Genomic DNA, 24,505 nt, shown 5'->3' with positions numbered 1-24,505 from the left:
CAAACAGTAAATCCAATAAATCGGAAAACCACAAAAAAAAACCAAAAAAAAAAAAAAAAACAAAAAAAAAAAACAAAACAAAACAAAACAAAACAAAACGTATTAATGAATTGAATTGCAAGACAAGAGCTATTTTACCTAATTTCACACCAAACAACGTTACTTAAAGTAATTGACAGGCGAATAGCCTTTTCCTTCTTTCGTAGAGCCCGTTACAATAATGAATAATGAATTAAAGAAGAAAACAACCATCCCATAAAACCACACATAGAAATAAAAAACATACAAAAAAAAAAAAAAAAAAAACAAACAAACAAACAATAGTGATGATAATAAAAAAAAACATATAAAATGGCACCACTTCAAACTTTGTTAAGTATTTGACAACGATTATCACAAATCCATAATGAACACGTGTATATGTCTGTTATGTAATGAAAGCCTTATTTCCATTATTGTAAAATATTACCAATGGATTTATTACACAGCATTAAACAGATACAACTGTTTATTTCAAGTGAAGTGCTTCATATAACAGTCATGGAAATTGAGTATACCTGTATCAAAGGAACTTTGTTGTGTAGTTTAAATTCAGACTATATACATGTTCATAAATTCAATTGGTTTTAATAAACAAAAATGACATTTCTTATATTTGTTCCTTAAAATCATAACCATATCCAGTTTTTCACTACAATAAGCTATAGCATATGTTCTCAATGAAATTAAAATAAAGCATTGAAATAATACAATGCATAAATAGTAAATGAGCAACTCGAAATCCACTAAATATTGAGAGCACGAACCAGGTGAGCCGGTGGAGTAAGAGAAGATGGAACGCAAAAAAAACAAAAAACAAAAAAACACACATTAATTAGATATATGTTATTATCACCGATAATATTATATTATCTGAATTATTGTGATAACGGCTCATATTATCACACTAAAATTAATACAATTCTTTATTGTCTTTAGGCCCCGTGCAGGTCCGGGTGTCAAAAGACTATTCCTGCAGCAGCGCTATCTTGCCGTAAAAGGCGACTTAATAGTGTTCAGAAACCTAGCTGGGCTAATGCGCTCTGTTCACAGAGCAACTGGGATGTGTGCCCCAGGCGGTGGAATGGGGTAGCCCTGGCGTGTTACATGCTGGGATTGTCGGGCTATAATGCGGAAAACCTGACCACAAACCAAAGTGGTGCACCGTGTAGGAAACGATGTCGCGTTCCTCTCACGTTAAAGAACCCTGCTGGGGTATTCGATAGGAGTAGGAACCTTTGCGCTCCGCCACAGGGGGTTCAATTACCCGATCCTACCCATCCCTCTCGTTTTCTTGTGGCAATCAAAATTTGTCGACACTATTATCCCTGTGTCCCATCCTTTTTTTTTTGTTCATTTCATCGTCATCATTTCATGTTCATCGACTGAATATAGCTAAAATATTGCTGCTCGGCCGTTAAACCCCAAAAATAATAATAATCATTATCTTCAGATAATTATCAATTGACATAAATTGTGTATATGTCTTAACGAAATACGCGTTTGATTGTCATTATAATGAGATAATAGGTAATGCATAAATTAGGCTATTTGATCATGAATTATGCATAAATTGAGCCATATTGCACCCTTGTTGGTCGTGTTAACTAATGATTTTACTCTGCATCATCTTCATAAACTTACTTTCTAACCGATGCAAACAGATTTAAAGAAGAGGTTTAAAAGAATAAATAATTTTACGATTATTGAGGTTCATGCTGTAAAAATACAGGTCTTACCGTAATGTTCGTTTTCAAATTAAAGAACAGGAACGGCTCCGATTGGTCAATTAGAAAATCAGTAATAAATGATTTTGCCTAATTAATTCAGACAATGCATTATAAAATGACATAGAATAAATTTATTACATCATTTTATTTCTTATCTGTAAATAATTACATATAAACGAAAGGTTTTTTCATAAAGACCCGTGTTAACAAGTTCAATTGATCATCATCTGGAGATAATGAAGATTTCAGATAATTTGTTTGTGATAATGTGCGCCGTAACCACATTAATTAAGATAAAATGTTATTATCCATGACAATAGCATATTACCGGAATTAATGTGGTTTTGGCGTGCCATAAGCGTCCTCTGATTTTTTTGTAATCCACGCCGAGTTGCTCATAAAAATCAAGTCCATGGTAGACAAACTCAACCGACTCTTTCGTCACTAGTATTTTTACTCAAGAAGTTATGATAAACTAAGTTGCAAATCGACGAACTTAATCACGGATTGAAATGCAACTTATGCTATCTAGTATATGTCGGTGAAACACAAGAACGATTAAACAGACTGGGTTAAGGCTGTGAGATCTTTAATTTTGAAACGTATGAAAGTTTTAGGTAGGTCAAAGAGTGCCAATGCTATATCAGTTTTTAATGACCCCGATGTAGCAAATACATTGTCTACTATACATGACAAACATGTTGACGTACCAGCAGACAAAACCCAAAACAATATTAGTATGGTCTGCAAAACGTATCACATTCAATGTTTATCATTATATTTAGACCTAGAACATAATAGCAGTAATGAGACCTATACTGCTACAAAACTGTCTTAAGAAGAGGTAGTGGAAAACCATAAACCATGTGTTATCCACTTTTGGTCTCTATACCAAAGACGATGGTTGTGATATACCGTCTATGGTCTGGATTCACAAGAATCCATATAAATAACGCTACATAGCTGGATCTACAAAATTGACCACCAAACCTCTTTAAAAATGTTAATTTCTGTACTCACAGCTGTAAAAGTTTGTCTCCTGTCCTACCACGACACTTGTTACTCCCGTAATGGTATTAAAACAACGTGCTTTGTGGATCTTAAAAATTCGAATGATCCTCTTGAAAGAAAGACTATCGTTTGGCTAAATGCTTCAATCTCAGTTTCCGCTATACAGATGACGTATTATCTTTAAATAATCCTAATTTCGGGGATTTGATACATCGCATCTACCCAAAAGAACTTGAGATAAAGGATACTACAGACACTGTGAAATCAGCCTCATATCTTGACCTACACTTAGAAATCGATGGTAAAGGAAAACTGTTGACCAAACGTGATGACTTTTCATTCAGAATTGTAAACTTTCCTTTCATCTGTGGCAACATCCCTTCAGTACCCGCGTATGGAGTGTTCATATCACAACTCATACGTTATGCCAGAGCTTGCCGAAACTACGCACACTTTTTGTATCGAGCTAGAACTCTAACAAATAGCTTCTGGAACACGGTTATGTTGCTACAAGATTGAAGTCATCACTACAGAAGTTTCATCGTCATCATGAACTCGTGGAACGTTATGGTGTATCCATCTGCACCATGAAAACTGATTTATTCAACGGGTCATAGTTTTCCTTTCATCGTTTGTCTACCCCGGACTTGACTTTTTATGAGCAACTCGGCGGGTATTTCTAGGAAAGCAGAGGACGCTTACCCTACCGGTGCACCTTGTCCGTTCTCCCAGTTTTAGTGGAGTCCGAGTTGCTCATTTACTTTTGTTACTTTGTATGTATGATTTTAGTTACTTTATGTTCTTTCTTGTGTATGTCTGTTTTCCATGTCAGGTCTTTGTCCCTGGATTGCATTCTTTTGATTACCGCTATAACCTCGGTTTCCTTGATTACTCCTTGAAACCCTCAATTCAATAACATTAGGGTCTTTGTCCCTGGATTACATTCTTTTGATTACCGCTATAACCTTGGTTCCCTTGATTACTCTTTTAAGATTATCATCATAATACAATAGCATTAAACCTATGATTTTTCAACTCTTGATAATTCTTTTCCTAATTCTTAGTTAAAATCCCGACTCAAAACATTATAACATTGTTTTTACTCCAAAAAAGACAGTACACCTAGATACAAATTTGTAGTTCTTGGAATACATTCCTCATTCTGTAAAAAGATTCCAATTATACCGGAGAAGATAGAAATGCTAGAATTTTTTTTATCGACGACCTATTTTCTTTTGTAGTTTTTCAACCTACAGTCGGTAATCCAATGAGAACAAATTCTGCTCCATCACTTGCTGACCTACATTTATTCCGTAACTCTTATAAGGCTGACGTTATAGCTTATCTAATAAAAAATTCGGTTAGCTAGATCCTTTAATATCGTTGAACAATCCTACTTTCGGGGATTTTATACATTTCGAATGCCGACCCTCGTTGAAAAACACTTCCACCACACTGTAAGTAATACATGACATATCTAGCATAGTTGTATAAAAATGCCTATGCTATTTTTGTCCTCTTGAAGAGATCACAGTACAATTTGGATATACTATTTGGAGCTTCCATTGTATTCTGTGTTTGTGAGCATATTCCTGAAATTTAGCATATGGATCAGCTGCAACACATATTCTCGCTGTTCAAAGAATGTAGTGATATGTCAAAAAATCAGGCAAAAATCTGACGAATATTCCAGAATTTCCTACATATACTTTAGTGTTTGAAATGAACGGACCTATTTTAAAGGTTTTAGAAGAAAATTGGTTTGGAAACATTTCTGAAAGTTCATCTACAAAGATTTCATTCTTCAACACCATGTTGGAGCATATCCAGTCATGATCATTTTGTCGCTTAAGACTTGGGCATTGACATTCATATGTGATGGCATTCTTTCGATAACATATCATTTTTTGCGTAAGGTTTTTCATATTGCTTAATTATTGGTCCGAGGCTAGCAATATTGAACTTCAGCTACGCCTCAGTCTAATATTGCTAGCCTCGGACCAATAACTTAGCAAATATTGAAAACTTCACGCAATTATACTTTTATTACTAACTAGGCCAATATGAATTTTAACCAGGCCAATATTGTTAGGGACATGCTAGTGTAACTCGTTTCTATAACCATATTTATTTTTGTATGCTTTGTATATTATAAGTACCAAAATGAATACTCACACTGCTTGGCCAGAGGAATAAGTATGTCCACTCCACGGTATGGGTCATCTTTGTGTATATTTTCTGTATAAGTTTGGTTGTGTTTTATTGTTCCTGCAGAATCAAGTTACCAAATATTGGAGCTGGTTTCTTTTCAATTGTAAGTTGAAATATTTGTAGATCTACCCAGCTAGCACAAACACGTAATAAAAATGTTGTACAAACATTTCCTTAAAAAGACTGAAAATATTTTTTAGAAATGTTTTTAAAACGTAAAAATATATGATTGCAAAAATGTTATGATAACGCTTTCAGCAACCATTCACTATAATGTTATAATGTTTTTCAATAACATTTCTTCAACACAATCTACATTATTTTAATGCAAAAATGGCATACACATACAACAGGTTTAAACATGAGATAAGAAATTTGTGGAGTTATCTATATTTTATCGATGTAGAAACAAACTAACCGAAATTTCAAGGATTGGTTTTGTCGGTTTACTTATTCATTTTCAAGCATCTCAAGAAGTGTCCATTTACGTTCTTTGGTTTCCTGAAAATGTACTTGATTAATGGTATTGTCAAGATATACATACCTACAATAGTTCTAATTTAAACTAAAGGAAAAAATTATACATACTATCAATTACATATTACTGGATTTTTTTTTGCAACAGGTGTATGTGTCAATCATGGAAATACTATTGTCTGCTAGATTAAAACAGTTTTGTATCTAGATTTTATTTGAACTTTGAAAACCATGAATTGAGTTTTTAAGCTGAAATTGTGGTGAGCAGAGCTATGTACACCTTTAAAATGTATGTCCTCTTCAAACAGGAAGTGGATATCCATGGAACCAAACTTCATACATGTGTTCTATAATTAAAGCTTTATTGAAGTTCAGTAAAACAGATGTGGATCCAAAAGAGTTCCCCTCATATTTAAAAAAAATAATTTGCTTTTATAGAAAATTAATGATACTACCAAAAGTGAGCCAATCAAAGGCCATATTTCCCAACATTTTCGGAGTTTCTGGATCTGTTTCTGATTTATGTAAAACAGGGATTGCATATTGCGGTCAAATGAATGAACAAATGACATGATCACTTGTCATGGTCCAATGAGATTCTCATTACTATATAAAACTTACCTTGAAAAAATATTTATCGTCTTGGTTTATTGGGAACATTAAATCATTAGAAAGAGCTTCTTTTGTAATTCTTATTCCCTGCAAAAGAGAGAGATCGTGTGTATTTCTTATAAAAAATAAATTAAAAATGATAAGCGTTACATAATCAAAACTGTGAACTTTATTAACTCGATCCAAACCCCCGGAAAGGGTAAAAATATACAATAAACAGAAAAAAAAATCTTACAAACATAAATATGCAAAGAATCATAATATCCCAAACTACATGTAACAGAACATGTTCAATATGATAAACCAAATTTTGACAATACGTGTAGTGTAAATGTTTAAAAGTTTCTGTCAATTTGGCTTTCCATACATGCAGGACATGAAGTAATACTATATATTCTAAAAAAATAACTTGCAAAGCTTCAAAACAAATGTCCTGGTCAGATTCAATGCAAAATATTAGCCTTAGTACTCATAAACATAATGACAATATTTATACAACTATCATGACGATGCAAAATGGTTTAAACATACATCTATCATGCAAAATTGTTGGAAAATACACATCTCAAAATGATTGTAAACTGTTGACAACAAACGTCTATATTAATTCAGAAGAGAGTTGTTCTCTTTGACACATACCTTAAAAGTACCATGTTTGGTCAGAAATTAACGTTAAGTTTGAACGTAAACATAGGCAAAACTAGTGACTGGGTTAATACCTAGGACATTCTTTTGTAAGATAATACGCATACTGATAAAGATTTGCTCTAACATATTTCAAAAGCAGGATGTGACAAATCAATTACAATATTATCTACATTGTATATCGTGCATTCATCTGTTCTTGATAGTCAGGAGTTCTCGATAGCGATGCGCATAGGAAATATTACATAAAACGCGAAATTACATGTGTGGTCTATTTACAAAGAATTAACCAACTGAATATTTCAACAGCATTCAATAAACACTTCTGAAAACCGTTTTCAAACTTAAACAGTATAATGTTTCAAAAACATTATCAAAAAATTAAAAAAAAAAATTTTAAAAACGATTTAAAAATGTTCTGTTGAAAATGTTTTAGCAAACTACCAATAAAATCTAAATAAAATATTTCGAAAAAGGTTCGTGCTAACTGGGTATCTGCAGTCTTTTTTTTTGTTAGATATGCATGAGTCAATTCCCAGGACAACATATTTATTACTGAAATCTTTGATCATATCACATCGACACAATTGATAAAATACTGGAAACAATTTGTATTATTTAAGGGGAGATAATAATTGTGATGTCACCTCAGATCAATATGAAATTATCTTATCAGGAAAGGATTACTTCAGAGTCCCTAATCAATGCTACTTGAATGGGTCAAGTGATGTGGGAATGGCCTCATACGTATAACCACAGTGCCTGGAAGTTGCCAGGCACTGTCATTGCCAGGTTGGTGGTTCTATTTAGGTATTTCCCTGGAATATGGAAGTTTTCCATTATCCATCTGCTGGGTTACAACAAAAAAATAATTATGTGTACCTTTGTTGCCTTTATTATTTAATCTTTGTTGATTTAAGCTTCTGGAAATTAACTACGTGCTTTGTTGCCTGTTCGGTCATTCCGACATTTGTGGCGAGCTGTCGCATTTTTATACCAAATCTGGTAACATGCAACTTGAGTTGATCAATGGAAATTCTTGTTACAAAAGTAATAATGGCTGTTGTGCGTGGCCTTCAGTGGGCAGTTAAATGGACACTCTGGTCTAATAAGGGAATCACATGATGTCAACTGGTCAATTACTAACTACGGATATTAATTACATAAAGCTATTCCATCCAGGTTATAATCTAAACTATGACCTGATTTCTAAAATTTACTTTGCCAGGGTGCCCAGAGGCTGCTAAGCTAGCGTAAAAGTTTAATTCATTAGTACAGGAAAGTTACCTACTACCGTAAATAAGTCTCTGTGGTGGTAACATTAATCTATATAAAATAAATTCTCTATGTCAAATCTGAATCATGATAAATAATAATTTTTGCATCTCACAAAAAAATTGGTAGGTAAATATTCTATTTGAATTAAAAAGTTACGAAATGAATTTAAAAAAAATACGGCTATATTCCAAACAAATTGGTTTAAACAATCAATAACTAAAAAAAATAACACCAATCTTCCACAATAAGGAACAAAAATACAAACAATGGTGCCTGTTTCTTACATCATGACGCATTGGACGGGTAAAAGCTGTATTGGACAACTTAATCCCGTGTTAAACGGCTAAATCCCGTATTGCCACACTTTTTTATTTTGTATTGCATTAGCAGTTTTGATCATATTTAGGCTAGTATTCTTACTGAAAAGAAGTCAGAAAGAAAAACAATATTTCTAATACCAGAACGTCTTCATATGCTTTATTTAGACACAAACAATCAACAAAACAAGATTTCTTATTGGTGAAAAGATAGGAAACTAAATCTAATCGGAGATTTGGGAAAAGATGTTTCCCATGCTTGCCTAAACTGTAATGCCTTTATTAGACAACAATAGAGTGTGGAGAATAAGAAACAATATTTTTTCCTCTATGTCATCTCTGTAGACACTTCGATTTACAAGTTTTGGAAATCCCCAAAAGAAAATAGATGAATATTCTTTTAAAAACGCTAAGAATGGAGAGAAATAATTTTTATTTTGACAAGGACTTTGGTTAAAACCAAGAAACCATATTTGCCAATTGTTCAAATTTGACTCATTTCAGTCTTTCCGAGAACGATATGTTAAACGGATTTAGAAAAGAGGAGAATTTGATTGCAGAAAATAGAATTTGTCAACATATAATGGGTAATAAACGAAATCTCCTTTTCAACAGAAATTTTTAATTCAATAAAAGGCTTGATTTAAGTAAAAACCCGTTCTTCTTGTACTTGTGAGCTTTCCTGGTTTACAGAATTGATAAGAACAACAAAAAACAACGCGATTGTTGGCTATCCATAGTAATACAGATGTAGTCGGCCTCCCTGACTTACTAATGCTTTTTTCATGAAATATGTTACAGCAAAAAAATGTCCTCCTTGAAATTCTTTATACAACATGACAATAGTACTCTCAATATCAAGTCTCATTTTCGTTCCTTTATTGCTCATAATCTCCAAGCGTCAGATGAATAGTATAAATCATATTTACCTTTTACGGGTACACAGAAAGAGTTACCTTCCACGTTTGTCTATGATGACTTTGAATATGATGCCTTTGTTGTACATTGTGATGAAGACCGAGACTGACTTCACAAGACCTTAATAAACCAAATAGGAAACAGAGGTTTTAAACTATTCATTCACTACAGACACTTTAAACTGGAGAAACGATTGCCTTTTATATAGAAAAGTCACAGAAAGTAATCCTAACTTAGTCAAATGCATTAACATAGGACGACTGGTGTCAATGGCAGGTCGACTTTGTCCTGGATGGATTTCGTTACTACATTGTACGGAATTTTCCTTTTAATTATGCTCAAACCTATTGAAACAAAGCATATGACAGCAAACTTCGCTCAATACTGCAGTATGTTTCTTGTTTCAGGTGTAAATTGATGTAGGTTAAGACATGTTATATTTTGGACAGCTGTTGAAGTCTCCCTAACAAAATCGATCGGTCATCCACCGATTGCATTATCATAATCTATCATTCATTCAATTTTAACGCTTTGTTTTGTGATTTTCCCCAGCAGAAAACATGCATCGGAACGGCCTTTCGTTTGCTTTTTGTGTAAAAGATTTTAGGAATCATTTTATACCTAACTCATATTTAGCAATGGTATACTGTTTAAACTGTAATATTTTCCTCCTTACAGATCAATGATATTATTAATTGTGATGTATTTTTATATCATTGACATTCTTGAAACATTTTGCGACTCATTATTTAAATTTGCCAGAAATTAGATTAAATGATTACATTGAAAAATGCTTACCTTTTAAATGCATAAGAATAAGACATGTATAAAACTAAAGTTACTGTACATTGTACTTTTATATACATGCATATTTGTTAATAAATTAAATTTGTGTTGGTGTTGACCACTGAGAGATTAAAGCGTTTTGTTAAATAAAACGAACGATTGGCAGATCGAAATTGGGTGCAATATGTCAATTGTGACTGTAATCAGCCTTATGTTCCTGCCTACACAGAAATTGAAACAGTCTATCAAAACCAGATTCCACAAACGAAACATAACTGTAAATTTACAACACATTGATAATAATAATGTAGGGCTTACAAATGTTAAATAATAATCAATCAAATCGAGTCTTATTCTCAGCTTGATTGGTTGTTATTGAAGAAACAAACAAATCTTTTAGAAATAGTATGACAACTGTTTTTAGAAAAGATATGCCAAAATCATACTGTCTTTATCAGTAAAAGGCTACTTAACATTTCTGTTTAATGTAAAGCAATAACGATAAAACAAAAGAAACAAAAACTCTTGCACTACCATTGCAAAACACAAACACGCTATTATGTAAATTTTCAAAAGACGTTTGTCCTTAATAGCAATGAATTTAACACACGAATAATCTTGATCTTGAAGATATATAAGAAAAAGTGATTTATATTATATATATATAAGGGTCTGAAAAATTCCCAACGATGTTAGAACTGTTAAATTTGCGAAGCAAATTTTTTGGTCGTTCCCTCCGTGGGACTCGAACTCGACCGCTGGACTTAGTGCAGGCGGTGTTGCCATAGATGTCACAGCGGTCGGAGTTCGAGTCCCGCGGAGGGAACGACCAAAAAATTTGCTTCGTAAATTTAACAGTTCTAACATCGTTGGAAATTTTTCAGACCATTCTATAAGTTAACGTTATCTTCCCTGTATCAATTTGATCCGATGGAGCCGTGTAGATAATAGAGTCGTCACATTCTGAGACGTTGTATATATATTGATTTGTTGTGACATGCATCATTAATTTGATCCATTTTGTGTCAGAGCGTGTGAGTAAATGTCTACCAGATTAAAGCTAGCACCAAACAATATTGTAGCACTGACCAGTTTTGGTCATGAAGTGTGATGTCTATTGGCATTATCCGTTATATTTTCTTAACCAAATATATACATACCTTTCTGTATTTTCTGTACTTGGAAGTAATAGAGATCGATGTAGTAGGTTAACCCTTAATTAGGCCAAGTTTAAATGTGAAAGTGTTAGTACTGAACTGAAAAGGACAGGAATATTTTTCTTCTGAATGTGTGCATCATTTAACAATATTTCAAGTTATCAATGTTTTGTAGTTGTCAGACGTTCTAATGAATAAGTTGAATTAAGACAGATGGTTATCACCATCTGTATAATGTTTAGATTTAGCCATATTAACTTCTAAAAGTAAAGATATACCTAGAAAAAATGATAACTATTACCGGATGGAAAGTGAAATAGCCTAGCAACAAGGTTTGCTTCATTGATGGTATTTTGTTTTAATTTACCAATAAATTCAATGGTATATGATTTTTATCGTAAAAAAAAGATCTCATATTCATAAAATGTATAAAATGTTTACGCAGTTACTCCCTTTAAATCGTCATTGTAAATTTAACAATAATTCGCATTCAGTTTGAAAGCACTAAAGTTCGCTATAAAAGAGATGGAGCGAACTTTACTTAAATTTTATGATTTATACTTGTACGTAATATATCTGCTTGAAGGGATTCGATGAATATTCGGTCGTCACAATAGTATTCTCATCCACAACTTAATTTTAGATCCATAGATGATTTTTTTTTAATTTGCAGGAATATTAGATAAGCTTTGTTTTTCCATATCAAACAACCTTTTTTTACCGAAAGACTAAGTAAGCTAATTATTCTGGATCGAGGGATATTTTAAATCTCCAACTAGCCCTTACTTTCTGGACGAATCATAAAAAAATGATAGAATTAGGAAATGCCCTTTTGTTGTTAGTATGGATACTCTTAAGCATTCATTTATAAATAAGAATATCTATTTTCATTTAAGATATATATTTATGAATCACTAAGAGAATTATCATAAAGTAATGCACTGATTTCGGTGTTGTTTCAAATATACTTGCAATTTAAATCCTCGTACCAAACCTCTCGACGAGGTGGCATAACTTAAAAAAAGAAACTATGATACTGAATGTAAGAGTACCCATAATATATATATATATATTATTAATTTTAAGATGCATTAGGAATAAAGTATTATCAATCTCTTAAAATCTTTCTATTAAAACACATTTTTATTCTTTTTCCTGTATTAGAAAGGGGGGATAATGCATTGATAGCATACTTGTGAATGTTATCGCAATAACCCTTTTATCCTTGAGAGAAAACAAAACATTTTCGCAGTCATCATTTTGATATAATTGTTATGTAAGGTAATGTTGTATGAGTATATATCGAAACAAAAATACGGAAGCGTCAGCAACGGAATGATCCAAATACGAAAAAAATCAAAAACATGGCCTAAATGAAAAAATGAAAACACATGAAAGGGTAATCATGGGTAAGCGTCCTCTGCTTTTCTTGAAACACCTGCCGAGTTGATCATTGAACAAATCAGTTTTCATGGTGCAGTTGGATACATCGTAAAGCTCTATAATTTCATGATGACGACCAAAAACCTTCTGCATTAATGACTTCAGTCCTGTAGCAAAATAAACCTTCTTAAAGAAGTATAAGATAAAAAGAAAGTTTACAATTCTGATTGAAAAGTCATCACGTTTGTCGTAAAGTTTGGTCAATAGTTTTTCTTTACCATTGTTCTTTTAGTGCAGGCCAAGGTATGAGGCTGACTTCCCAATGTATGTATAATCCTTTCTCTCAAGTTCTTTGGGTCGATGCGATGTATTTATATGGCGGAAACTGAGAAATGAACTAACTAAGCAATTAGTAACACAATGAAACGGTACATGTAGTAGAGAACTTTGAAATAGGGGGAAAATATCCGAAATTAACAAAATAAGAAAATTAAAACAAAAACTCCATAAAACATATGCCATTATCAATTATTTTTCAAGTCAGTAGAATTCTATCTTGAACTTGATATCCCATCAATTGCTCTGTGGACAGAACGCCCTAACCCCCGGCTAGGGTTCTGAGCACTATTTAGTCGCCTTTTATGACAAGCTTAGCGCTGTTGCAGACCTATTCGTTTGACACCCGGACCTGCACTGGGCGTTACATTCGGTGGGTTGTCAATCTGGTAAGACGTCAAATCTAATTGAAGATATATTTTATCGTTTGGTTAATTAAAAGATATTTTCAACTATATTTTTTTAGTTTTAGTTATCTGTTTGTATTTAAGCATTTCTGAAGAAGATTACACAGAACTGACTTATGCTTGTCATATGACAGTGAGTTGAATAAAGTGTGTAAACAAGCTGGTTCAACGCCAAAACTGAATTCAAAACAAAATGTCACATTGTATAATAGAAATCACTAGTATAACTGTCCATAATATGAATTGTAGTGAGTGAATGATTTTGCAAGAATGTAATAGAAGTTATTGTTTAATTAATAGCTACCTGTATAATAGCTAATATTTGACATTTTTGAAGTCGTTTAATTGGTATCGAATATGTACATGCATTTAACAAGGATATTGTATCATTGGTCTCCAATCATCATTTGTCCTGCCAATCATATATTGAACATATCATTTATTATCAATAGATGATAAAAGTATCGAGGACAGTATATTCATGTAATTCCTATGGTATATGTGTATAGAAAACAAACAAAATTATTCATATTGTTAAAAACAAGTTATTGTATGAAAATCTATGAAATTAAAAAGTTTTAACAAGATAATTAAACTCTATCTTGAAATATTTATACTGCTTCTAGAAAGCAGCAGGCCAAATCATTCACTGTCACTACAATTTATATCAAAGACACTTATACTAGTAATTTCTGTTATGGATTAAATCCGCCAGAAGAGAGAGATCTGATAATCGTAACTTGTTCTTTATTAATTATGATTCAATTTAGCTGTTTAACTAATAGAGGTTACTTTCTGTAATTTAAACCATACCCAACATCATGTCATTCACCCAATTACCACGCTTCTTATGATCCCATTGGGTAGAATGAAACTGTTGTTTCTTCAAACGAGTCTACAGTTTTTTTTATTTAAACGTCATGACTAACATACGTAAATTGCGACACAGCATTAAGAAAAGATTAAAAAAAAATATACTCTTTCCAAAAAAGCTCAAGCAGGCCTTTGACTTACCATCTGCAAAAATCACACTGTAAATCTGTAAATTTCTCTGATATCTCATTAGGCGATTGAGAAACCTTAGAGTGGGCAAAGGGCTTCAGTTTATACTTAATTCGCGTACTATAAACAGAAGAGAAAAAAACACAAAAAAAATGCAAAGAAACTTGGCTTCCCTTAGAGTATAATGAGATATAAATATGAAATAAATAAAGGCATGTATAAATCATTACATCCGTTTTATGTAAACTCAAGTTATACATCATATTTTGCAAATAATATAATCGAAACTTACATTTTAACACAAAAATTGCAGTGGATAAAATATCATTTACTTGAAATTTTATTATATGAGTAAGTCTGAATTGCTGGCACTGACGTCACTTGGCAGAAATGAAATTACTATAAAAAGGGTAACAAAATAGTACCATGGGGATAATGAATACAATTATTGTATAAAGTGAGGATGAAGACTATAAAACACTATTTATTACGAACAAATACCTACACATAACACTGACAAAATCATACGAGAAGTGGGATCATTTGTATTTGATCTTTAATCTTCTCATCAAATTTACAAAACTAAAACTTTTCTATTAGATATCGAGAAGAGTACATAGGGCAGACTCTGCCTTTTGCCTACGATACATAAACTTCCTGTAGAAACTGTAGATGGGTAAGATAGCTCAACCCTCAGGTCTGAAATCGACCTGAAATCTAGACAAATCGTATCCCAGAATAATGTTCGTACAGAGTAGTTGGGAAAATTGATATGATGATTACCTACTCCCTAAAGTTAAACGAACAGAGACGTATCATCGAATTAGCTCTGAACTATTAAACATCTTCCAAAAAAATAAAACAAACAAAAAAAGCAAAAAAAAGCAAAACAAAAAACAAAAACAAAAACCAAACAAAAACCAAAAAAAAAAAAAATAGACATCCTCATGCATGTTTAAGACAAACGTATGATGCGTTTATTGAAACAGACTATTCTATACCTTATATATCAAAGGTGAATTCTATTAGTATGCAAAAAAAACTAATCCTTACTACCAATGAATTTGAATTTGCTGGTAACTAAATAATAGCATTGACTGTGCAATGGGAGCAAACCAAGCCTAGAAACATGTAATGGGATGGGAATTTATTAATAATTCTTTATATATTATCCAAACGGAAGAACATTTATTCTTCACAAACGATTTAGAAACGATGATATAATTCTGTAACACTCTAATCCCGAAGATCGAACAGAATTGATTCAAATTGCAAACAATGCACATGAAGTATTAGAGTTCACTTACGAAAGATCAAACAAGATATTTACTTTCTTGACATTACTATCTTTAACGAGGACAAATTGGATCCTCTAGTATACTGGATACAAAATCACTGATAAAAAAACTGTATCATGCTATTTGAGATAAAACTGATTAACAAGGAAGGTATTCCAAGATCACACTCCTTTCTTTAAGCCATATAGATATTTCAAGATGTATTTAAATTATCTTAATTCAACTACTAAATGGCGAAAAGGTTTTCATAGACAATAATGTCTTATACAATTGCAAATTAAATATATTTTGTCTGTCTTCTTAACAGATATGATAGGAATCACATGTATATACTATCATTCATACACATATGATATATAACTTGCAGGACAGCTGATGATGGGTGGTCAATGATACAATATCCATGCATGAAATATACGTGTACATGTTCAACACTAATTTAACGGCCTAAAAAAGATCAAATATAAGCTATACTACAGTTAGCTATTAATTAATTAAGTATCTTGCCAAATCATTCACTGTCACTATAATTTATATCAATGACACTTATACTAGTGATTCCGTTTATATAATTTGACAATTTTGCTGTAAAATTCAGTTGCGGGTTGGGACATACTTGTTTATGCAGAAAGTTTGTTTACTTGTTTACAAAAAAGGCCACTGGAAGAAAGAACTTCTTGTAGGTCTTTTGAATTCTTGAGAACTTACATCTTATTTACGCCACTTGTAGAGTAGGTTTTATTAAAGTAACCCTTAGTCCATCTTTGACTGCCAACGTTTGACTGAAAAGTTTAAGGAGTTTTGATATTGTGTGTATCAGGTTTTCGAAACCAACTGGCCCCTAAAATATTTAGGAACCTGTGATGTACTATGAAAGTACTTTAATTCGTGGATGAGGAAAAAACCACAAGGTCGAGAATTCGTATTCGTGAATTCAAGGGGTTTCACAAAATACATCAATAGGATTCTCCTTTTCGTTGAGAACCAAAATTTTTGGTTTGATCTACCAACAAAAACCACGAAAATTGGTACCCTACGAGCAATAGTACTTCCGCAGTAACATATTCATTTTATGATATAATATATTGCTAGGGTGTGTAACATTTGTCTACAAAATTAACTTTGAAGAATGATCGTTGCTCTTGCTCACTTTGTTTGAACCAACAGGAATAAACAGTCTGTGATTGCCAATCAATTGATATCTAAGCAAATGTGGGTCAGTTGTACATGCAGCCAATCACTCCTCATAAAATGAGTATAACTTAGACAGAGGTAAGTCGTATTGTATCGTTTTACCTCTGCCTGTCTCCATCTTCTGAGATTCTGCCCTATCTCTGTCTATATTTCGTTAGTTGTTTTCCAATACAATTGCGCTTTGAAATTTTTATGGAGATTTATATTGTAAAGTGTTAAAACGCACCACTAACGATTATTTCTTGGAATAGAAAACTTCAAATGTATATATCAGATAAATAACGACCGAAACAAACTGACAATATTATACTTCGTTAGCAAAATTTGTTGAATTCGCAGCATCAAATTCCTTTAAATACAATATTTCCAAATTTTCAATTTGACTTTAAATGAAAATGAAGCCGCTCTTTTGTCGAAAGTTGATGCAACATGTTTGTCCTTTATAATCAAGAAAGAACAAAGACGACTATTCAAAACAGTTTGGTGATCGTGCTTTCTCTTTTGAAAATTTGTAAGTTTAGACTTACTTTGGACTTTTTTGAAATAAATTTCCTACTACTACCACAGAAGCGTCAAGCAAATGTTGAAAATGTTATAACATTCCAAACAAAAACTTGTCAAATATTTGACATTTTAAAAAATTCAGGAACTGGAATGATGTGGTAAATTTCATATTAGCCATCAGTATAGAAGTTTTATGGTTGTCATCATGTCATCATCGTGGATCGTTACAATGTATCCATCTGCTTCATGATAACTGTTCAGTATGCCATAGTGTTTCTTTCCTCTTTCGTCTTTTTATGAGCAACTCGGCTGTTGTTTCTAGAAAAAGCTTACCCTACTGGTGTAACTGGTCCATGCTCTCAATTTTTAGTCCGATTTGCTCATTTACTTTTGTTACTTTGAATGCATTTTTATGGTTATTGTATTCCCTATTTTGTGTTTTCCATGTCTGATCTTTGTCCCTCTCTTACATTATTTGATTTCTGCTAGAATCTTGGCTCCCTTGATTACTCTTACACACTATTCCTTTTCATGAATATACCACAGATGACATGAGAAGCTGTTTCCTAACTTGAGGCTCTAAAGTAAGCATTCTATCTTTGTAAATGTGGTAATTTTTTTGAAGAAAAAAATACAAGCGCTCATACCCAAGGTGCAGTCATATCAAGTTTCATTAAATTATGTCCAAAAGTTTTTAAGAGAAAATGTTTTTGAATAATAACATTAAAAATAGCAAAAAACAAAAACAAACATAGAAGAGCAAGGACTCATGGCTTAACATATTTACACGAAAATCTTACCACTACTGAAAGATTTCATCATTTTTTTTTACAAATGAAACACTTTCACCTATGTCAGAAATTACCTGAGCCTAACGACTTTGGAGATATACGCAAAAAAACTCCTGCCTAACGCCTATATTCTTTTATAGTGTCAGCTCGGCCATTTTTTATTCGACATATCAAAAATATCCACATCGGTTCTACGCATACATGTTATACCCTATACGTTTGTTTCTAATTGGTTTGATAGTGTCAGAGGAAAAGAGTCTTTCAAAATTGTTGACGACGACGACGATGGACGCCAAGTGATGGCAAAGCTTACATGATCCTTTGGACCAGCTGGGTATTAAATATATATAGTTTTTTATCCCTTTTTTGAAGTAGAGTTTTTGTTGCTCATTCGCTTATAGTTTTCTATGCATTTTTTGTTATTGTTTTATATTGGTTGTCACCAAGTCACCGATAATATATGTTTAAATTATTTTATAAAATTATTATGTGTGTAGCTTTGAATTTCTTATGTGACCAAATGTTTATAAAATTGATTTTTTTACGACATTTTATTGCACTATCTTTCATTTTGCTAAAATAATGTTTATACCTCTGATACATAACAAGCGATAATCTTACCAAAACAACGGTCCGAGAAAACCTTCCTGTTTTTTTTTAACCCCACTACTTATCACGGAAATATACATGTTGAAAATTAAAAACGTGAATCAAACTTTTGATTGAACCAGGAAATATATAGCTTCACAACCTGGTTTTGATATTTCGGTTCAAAATGTGAGTATATTGTGAGTATTTGTAAAAGAACTTTTTTTGTCAAACAAAAAACCATGAATTTACTACTGTTTTTGATCAGTAAAAGTTGAAGTGTAGTCCGTATTTTTTTTGGTTCTATACGCGTGTTATTTTGATTAGTTCATTTTCTGTGTTGTGTAAATCCACTTTTGCGTCCAGCCGCTACTCCTGAACTATGTTTTTCGTGCATACCACTTGAATCTCCTATCCTTCGATTCCCCGTAGCATACAAACAATTTTGTCGAAGTAGACAAATTAAAAACAAAAAATGTTTTTTTTTGTATATTATGTTGGAAAGCTTTCATTTTTTATTCATTCATTTTTCAAGCTCAAAAGATTTGAAATGACGTTCTGGGATTTCGTTGGTATTGTTTTCATCGCATGTGCATACAGTTTAACTCCAATTGCGAATGTATTAAGGAAAGAGTAAAATGTTCGGGGCGCAATCTTACTTACATTCCTGAAATTCCTAAGAACTCAAGAGTCTTCGAAATGAACGGTACTGGATTAGTATTCATCGGCAAAAACGGACTAGACAACATTTCAACCAATGATAAAAATCACATTTGAAAACAATGGATTGACATACATTCATCCAAGAGCTTTTGATCGTTTTAGGCTAAAAACGTTAAAAATAATACATAAACCAAAGTTGAGCACTGAAATTGTCAAGAAGGTGTTGGAAAACTCGCATAAAAAACGTTTTGGTTATATACATCTTTCTTACAACAACTGGACACGACTTCCTTCTCATATATACCAATCGTTCAACAAGACAAAACTAAAGCTCCTTCATTTGGAAGGCAACAAATTTTCCAGTATAAGCTGTTATTTATTTAATCCATTACAACACATTAAGTTTCTTTTTCTTGGTGAAAATGAATTGCAAAATATAAATATTCTTGGCATCCCAGAAAGACTTATGAAACTTGACTTACATAATAATTTAATATATAAGATTCCTAATTGGTGTAAAATAAAGAAAAATAAAACAAGTGCAGTGCCAAATTTTTTATACTTACAACTCAGTGGGAACATTGTTGCTGATATTGGAAAAACATCATTCGATTGCTTACCAGGACTTCAGATTCTGAAATTGAATGACGCTCGATTAGGTAAAATCAAAAGCAACATTTTCCCTCCATGCCACGATTACAAATCTTCCATATTTCAAGAATAGGGCGTCCATTAAAAATCATAGAAGATTTTGCTTTTGACAGTACATCTTTACAAATCTTAAGAATGGAACAGACAAATTTTCATTTTGATAAGGAACGATACAATCCAGAAACTGAATTTGCTTATTGCCCTAATTTAACCGATTTAAGCTTGTCTCATTCTATATGTTTAATGAAAATCATAAGTTGGAAAAAATGTTCTCACCACTTTCAAAATTGCAATACCTGGACTTGTCCTCAACGAATATTGTAAAAATTCCTTTGATGCAGAGCTTTGTTAACCTTAAACGTTATTATCTGGCTGATAATAAAATAAGAGAACTAAACAGAAGGCAGAAGGACTTCAAAACCTAAAGTCTCTAAGAACGCTTGTTTTGGCTAGCAACGACATTCGTATTATTAATGAGACATCATTTCCAAAGAAGGTTTTGAAATCATTGAAAACAATTGATTTGAGTGGAAATCCTTTCATTTGTAACTGTGACCTTTTATGGTTCACTGAATGGATCAAAACTACAAATGCAACAATTGCTAATTATCCAATGATGTACAAATGCGATCATCCAACTTACTTAAACGAAATAAATTACATCAATGCAAAGAAGTCTTGTCCGCCATGGAACCCTTTTTATACTTTAGCCATTGTACTTTCAGTTTCAGGTCTGATTTTCGTTTCTTTTTTCGTGACGATTTTTAAATGTCAAGTTAACATTAAAAATTTGATGTATCTTACACGTCTTCGCAGGAAGGGCTATCTTCCGCTTTTAGCAAACGATGACTTCGAATTTGATGCTTTTGTCGTACATTGTGATGAAGATCAGGAATGGGTACACAATAATTTTGTCCACAATATAGAGAATAAAGGCTTCAAACTTTGCATTCATGAAAGAGACTTTGACATAGGACAGACAATTACTGACAATGTTGCTAAGTACTTAGAGAAATCGAGTAAAGTTATCGTTGTTATGTCAAATGAATTCACAAAAAGTGACTGGTGCCAATGGGAGGTCGATGTTGTCCTCGAAAGACTTCGAAATTACGGACCAGACGTTTTCCTTTTGATTATGATAAAACCAGTTCACTCCAAGCATATGACTAGTAAGCTTCGCTCAACTCTACAGTGTACTCCGTGTCTCATGTACAAGACTGGATTAGGCGAGAATATGTTTTGGAATTCAGTTATAAAGGCGATAAGTAAACCTATTGGTCACTCTCCGATTGCATGATCTTAATTTTATGTATTTTTATAATAGATTACAGCCCCCTGTGTTTTTGAGATCTGTGTACTAAAAGATAATTTCTGGTTTATGACGCTTCTACATCTTTTTTTCATGAATCTCTTGTTTAATCAAATTTATGAAGAACAAATATTTGAACATACCTATTAAAAGCCATGATAAAACTAGGCGTTAAGATGCCATTCAAATGTCATTTAATAAGCTCAATACAACGGGAAAAATTCGTTTCCACTTCTGAGGTCTCTGGACCTTAATCAAATTTAACTTCAATCAAATTTCAGTTAAACGCAAATGTAGACACATTTTTGTTTGACAAATGAAATCGGTTGTTTTAATTTAATCTTGAACATAATTTTATTTCAAGTTTGTCTTAAATATATGTTTGCTGTATTAATATTAAAAATAAAAAAAAAGTTGTAATGGAAAAAATTTCCTGGTGTAAATTAAACAACAAATTTCGCACGTTTTTTTCGTATTTGTATCATTATATCTTGACCCAGCAATTTCACACGGAAGTTTTCGCTTTAGTTCTGAATAAACAGTGTGTAAAATAAAAAATGTTATGACTAACAATATTTGGTAAAATTGATTTCAATATACAAAACATTCATGAGGGTCAATTAGGGAAAGATTTTATTGGAGCATACGAACATTGTTCAAATATGGTAAAAACTGTTTTGAAGGTACACATATACGTTTTTTACGAAAAGTGTGAGGAAAAAAGGCAAACGTTTATATTTCATCCATACAATTATCTTTATTACATTTAATCTTTATATTGCTGGCTAATTTACCTTGAAAGTGTACTTCCGATAAAAGTGGTGATAAAATAACAATTCGACGCAGTTTAAACTCATTTCGATTTGAAATACAATATAAAGTATAAATAGACATACAATTTATGGGAGTATTAAATATAAGGACAATTGATTGACAACTGAATAAAAAAATGACCCAAACTTGAGAAAGGGGAGTGAAAAGATCTAGTTACGCAATAAAAGACAATGTCATGCGTTAATCAAAAATAAAAACTGACGATGAAAGGCAAGAGAGCACAGAAAAAACAAAATTAACACACCTATTGTATGAGTTACTTAGAATTTGAGGTGAAATAAAGTACTTCAGATCTCCAGAGAGTAAAAAAAGAATGGATATGGTGAAATGCATGCCCCATGAGGTCTGCAATAAGTATAAGCAAACGTTTAGTCAAGTTCGTGAATGCCTCGACAACAAGAGTAATAAAACCACGGTATCAGAACGATGACAATTCCTCAAGTACTAAAAAGGTACATTAAATATTATAACGTATGTCACGTCCGGGTAAGTCAAATGAGTAGATCAAAGAGTAATCAAAGGAATCAAGATTCTAGCGGAAATGAAAAGAATGTTGTCTGGGGACAAAGGTGTGACAGGGAAAAAAGACACACACAACAAAGAACATAACATTACCAAAATAGTACATACTAAAAAAATGAAAATAAATGAGCAACTCGGACTCTACTTACTAAAACTGAGATTATTGGAAAAGTGCACCGGTAGGTTAAGCGTTCTCTGCTATCCTTGAAATACCCGCCGAGTTCCTCACTAAAAATCAAGTCCTGGGTTGACGAAAGAGGAAGGGAACGCTACGACACGTTGAACAATTCGGTTCTCATAGTGCAGATAGTGACCATAAAATATCCATAAGCCTAATTGTAATACGTCTAGCGCAATACAAAAAAATATATGCGTAGTTCTGCAAGCTCTTCCATACCGTTCCAGTTGTGGTATGAAAATTCATACGCTAGTGTTGAAATACGTTTCCACAGATGAAAGAAAAGATGACAATACGGATATTAAGTCATCACGTTTGTCGTTGTCAATAGCTTTGCTTTTTATCGATCTATAAGTGTATGTTAAGATATGAGGCTGACTTTACACTGTCTTTAATATCCTTTATATTAAGTTCCTTGGAGTAGATACGATGTAGGAAATCGCTGAAACTTTGATTATGTAACGATAATACGTCATCTATATATCAAAGGATCTGGCTAAACGAGGTTCCTTCCGTCGGATCAGCTATGAAGGCAGTCACTTAAGAGTGAGGAACTATGACAAATCGGTTCTCATAGTTCAGATGGATGGACACGCCATAACGATCCACCAGTTCATGATGACAAAATTTTTGTGTTGACGAATTTAATCTTATAGCAACGTTTCCTTGGTTCAGAAACCTAATTGTAAAAAGTCTAGCACGGTATACAAAATGTAAATTTCAGTTATGTGTAGTTTCAATTTCTGGTATAAAGTATGAGTTGTTGTGATATGAAGATTCTGCGATGTCTTGCCATAAACGGAAGAACAACTGACAAGACAGATCGAAAAGTTATGATGTTTGTTATATATATGTAGTGACATCATGAGTTTTCCATTTCGAACGATCACTTATATCAAGATTGGAAGCTGCCTTTATAGTGTCTTTAGTGTCCTAGTGTTATGATAACTCTACTAAATGCAGTTTATAAATCCATCGGAATTTTTTTAAAGAATAATCAAGGGAACCAAGGTTATAGCGGTATTCAAAAGAATGTTATCCAAGAACAAATACCAGACATGGAAAACAGATACACAACAAAGAACATTAAGTAACTAAAATCATACAGACAAAGTAACAATAGCAACTCGGACTCTACTTAAAACTGGGAGCATGGACCAGGTGCACCGGTAGGGTAGGCGTCCTCTGCTGAACAAATCAGTTTTCATGGCGCAGATGGATAAGAATGTGTTTTACAGAGTATATTACCCTTAAACACTGGGTGAGCTATACCATTTCTAATGAAGATCTTCAGCAGAAACCGGCACATTGCATAAGTAAAATCCGATAAAGTCAAATTCGTTAGTGTTAATTAAAAGTTCGCTATATAAAAACTAGATGCACGAATCCAACTGATAATTAGGGTTTATATCATGTGTCCAGCTAGTAACCAGGTCCGTCGTCCAGCAAAACAACGGGTGGGCAGCTTCTTGTAGCTAATGTTCATTCAAAATGGACAAACCATTGTTTGTGAAAGTGAAAGCAGTCGTGTAAGAAAATAATACACCTCATCAAACTATGTATACGAAATAATGGGAAACAAATTACAGATGCGTCAACGTTTTGATAATTTAAATACGTTGACATCAAAACAAGATGTCATGAACATGAAAACAGGAAATAAA

At 32.6% G+C, this 24,505-nt stretch overlaps 1 pseudogene; it reads left to right on the top strand.

Moving 5' to 3' along the window:
* Positions 1-20,264: 20,264 nt before the first annotated feature.
* LOC148628338 (toll-like receptor 2) lies at positions 20,265-21,295 on the top strand (annotated as a pseudogene).
* The last annotated feature ends 3,210 nt before the right edge of the window (positions 21,296-24,505 follow it).

Source organism: Perna viridis, chromosome 1 (genome assembly GCF_037379345.1).
Source record: "Perna viridis isolate PV_CMFRI_1.1 ecotype Kerala chromosome 1, ASM3737934v1, whole genome shotgun sequence".
Classification (NCBI taxonomy): Eukaryota; Metazoa; Mollusca; class Bivalvia; order Mytilida; family Mytilidae; genus Perna; species Perna viridis.
This window is presented reverse-complemented; position numbering and strand designations above follow the sequence as displayed.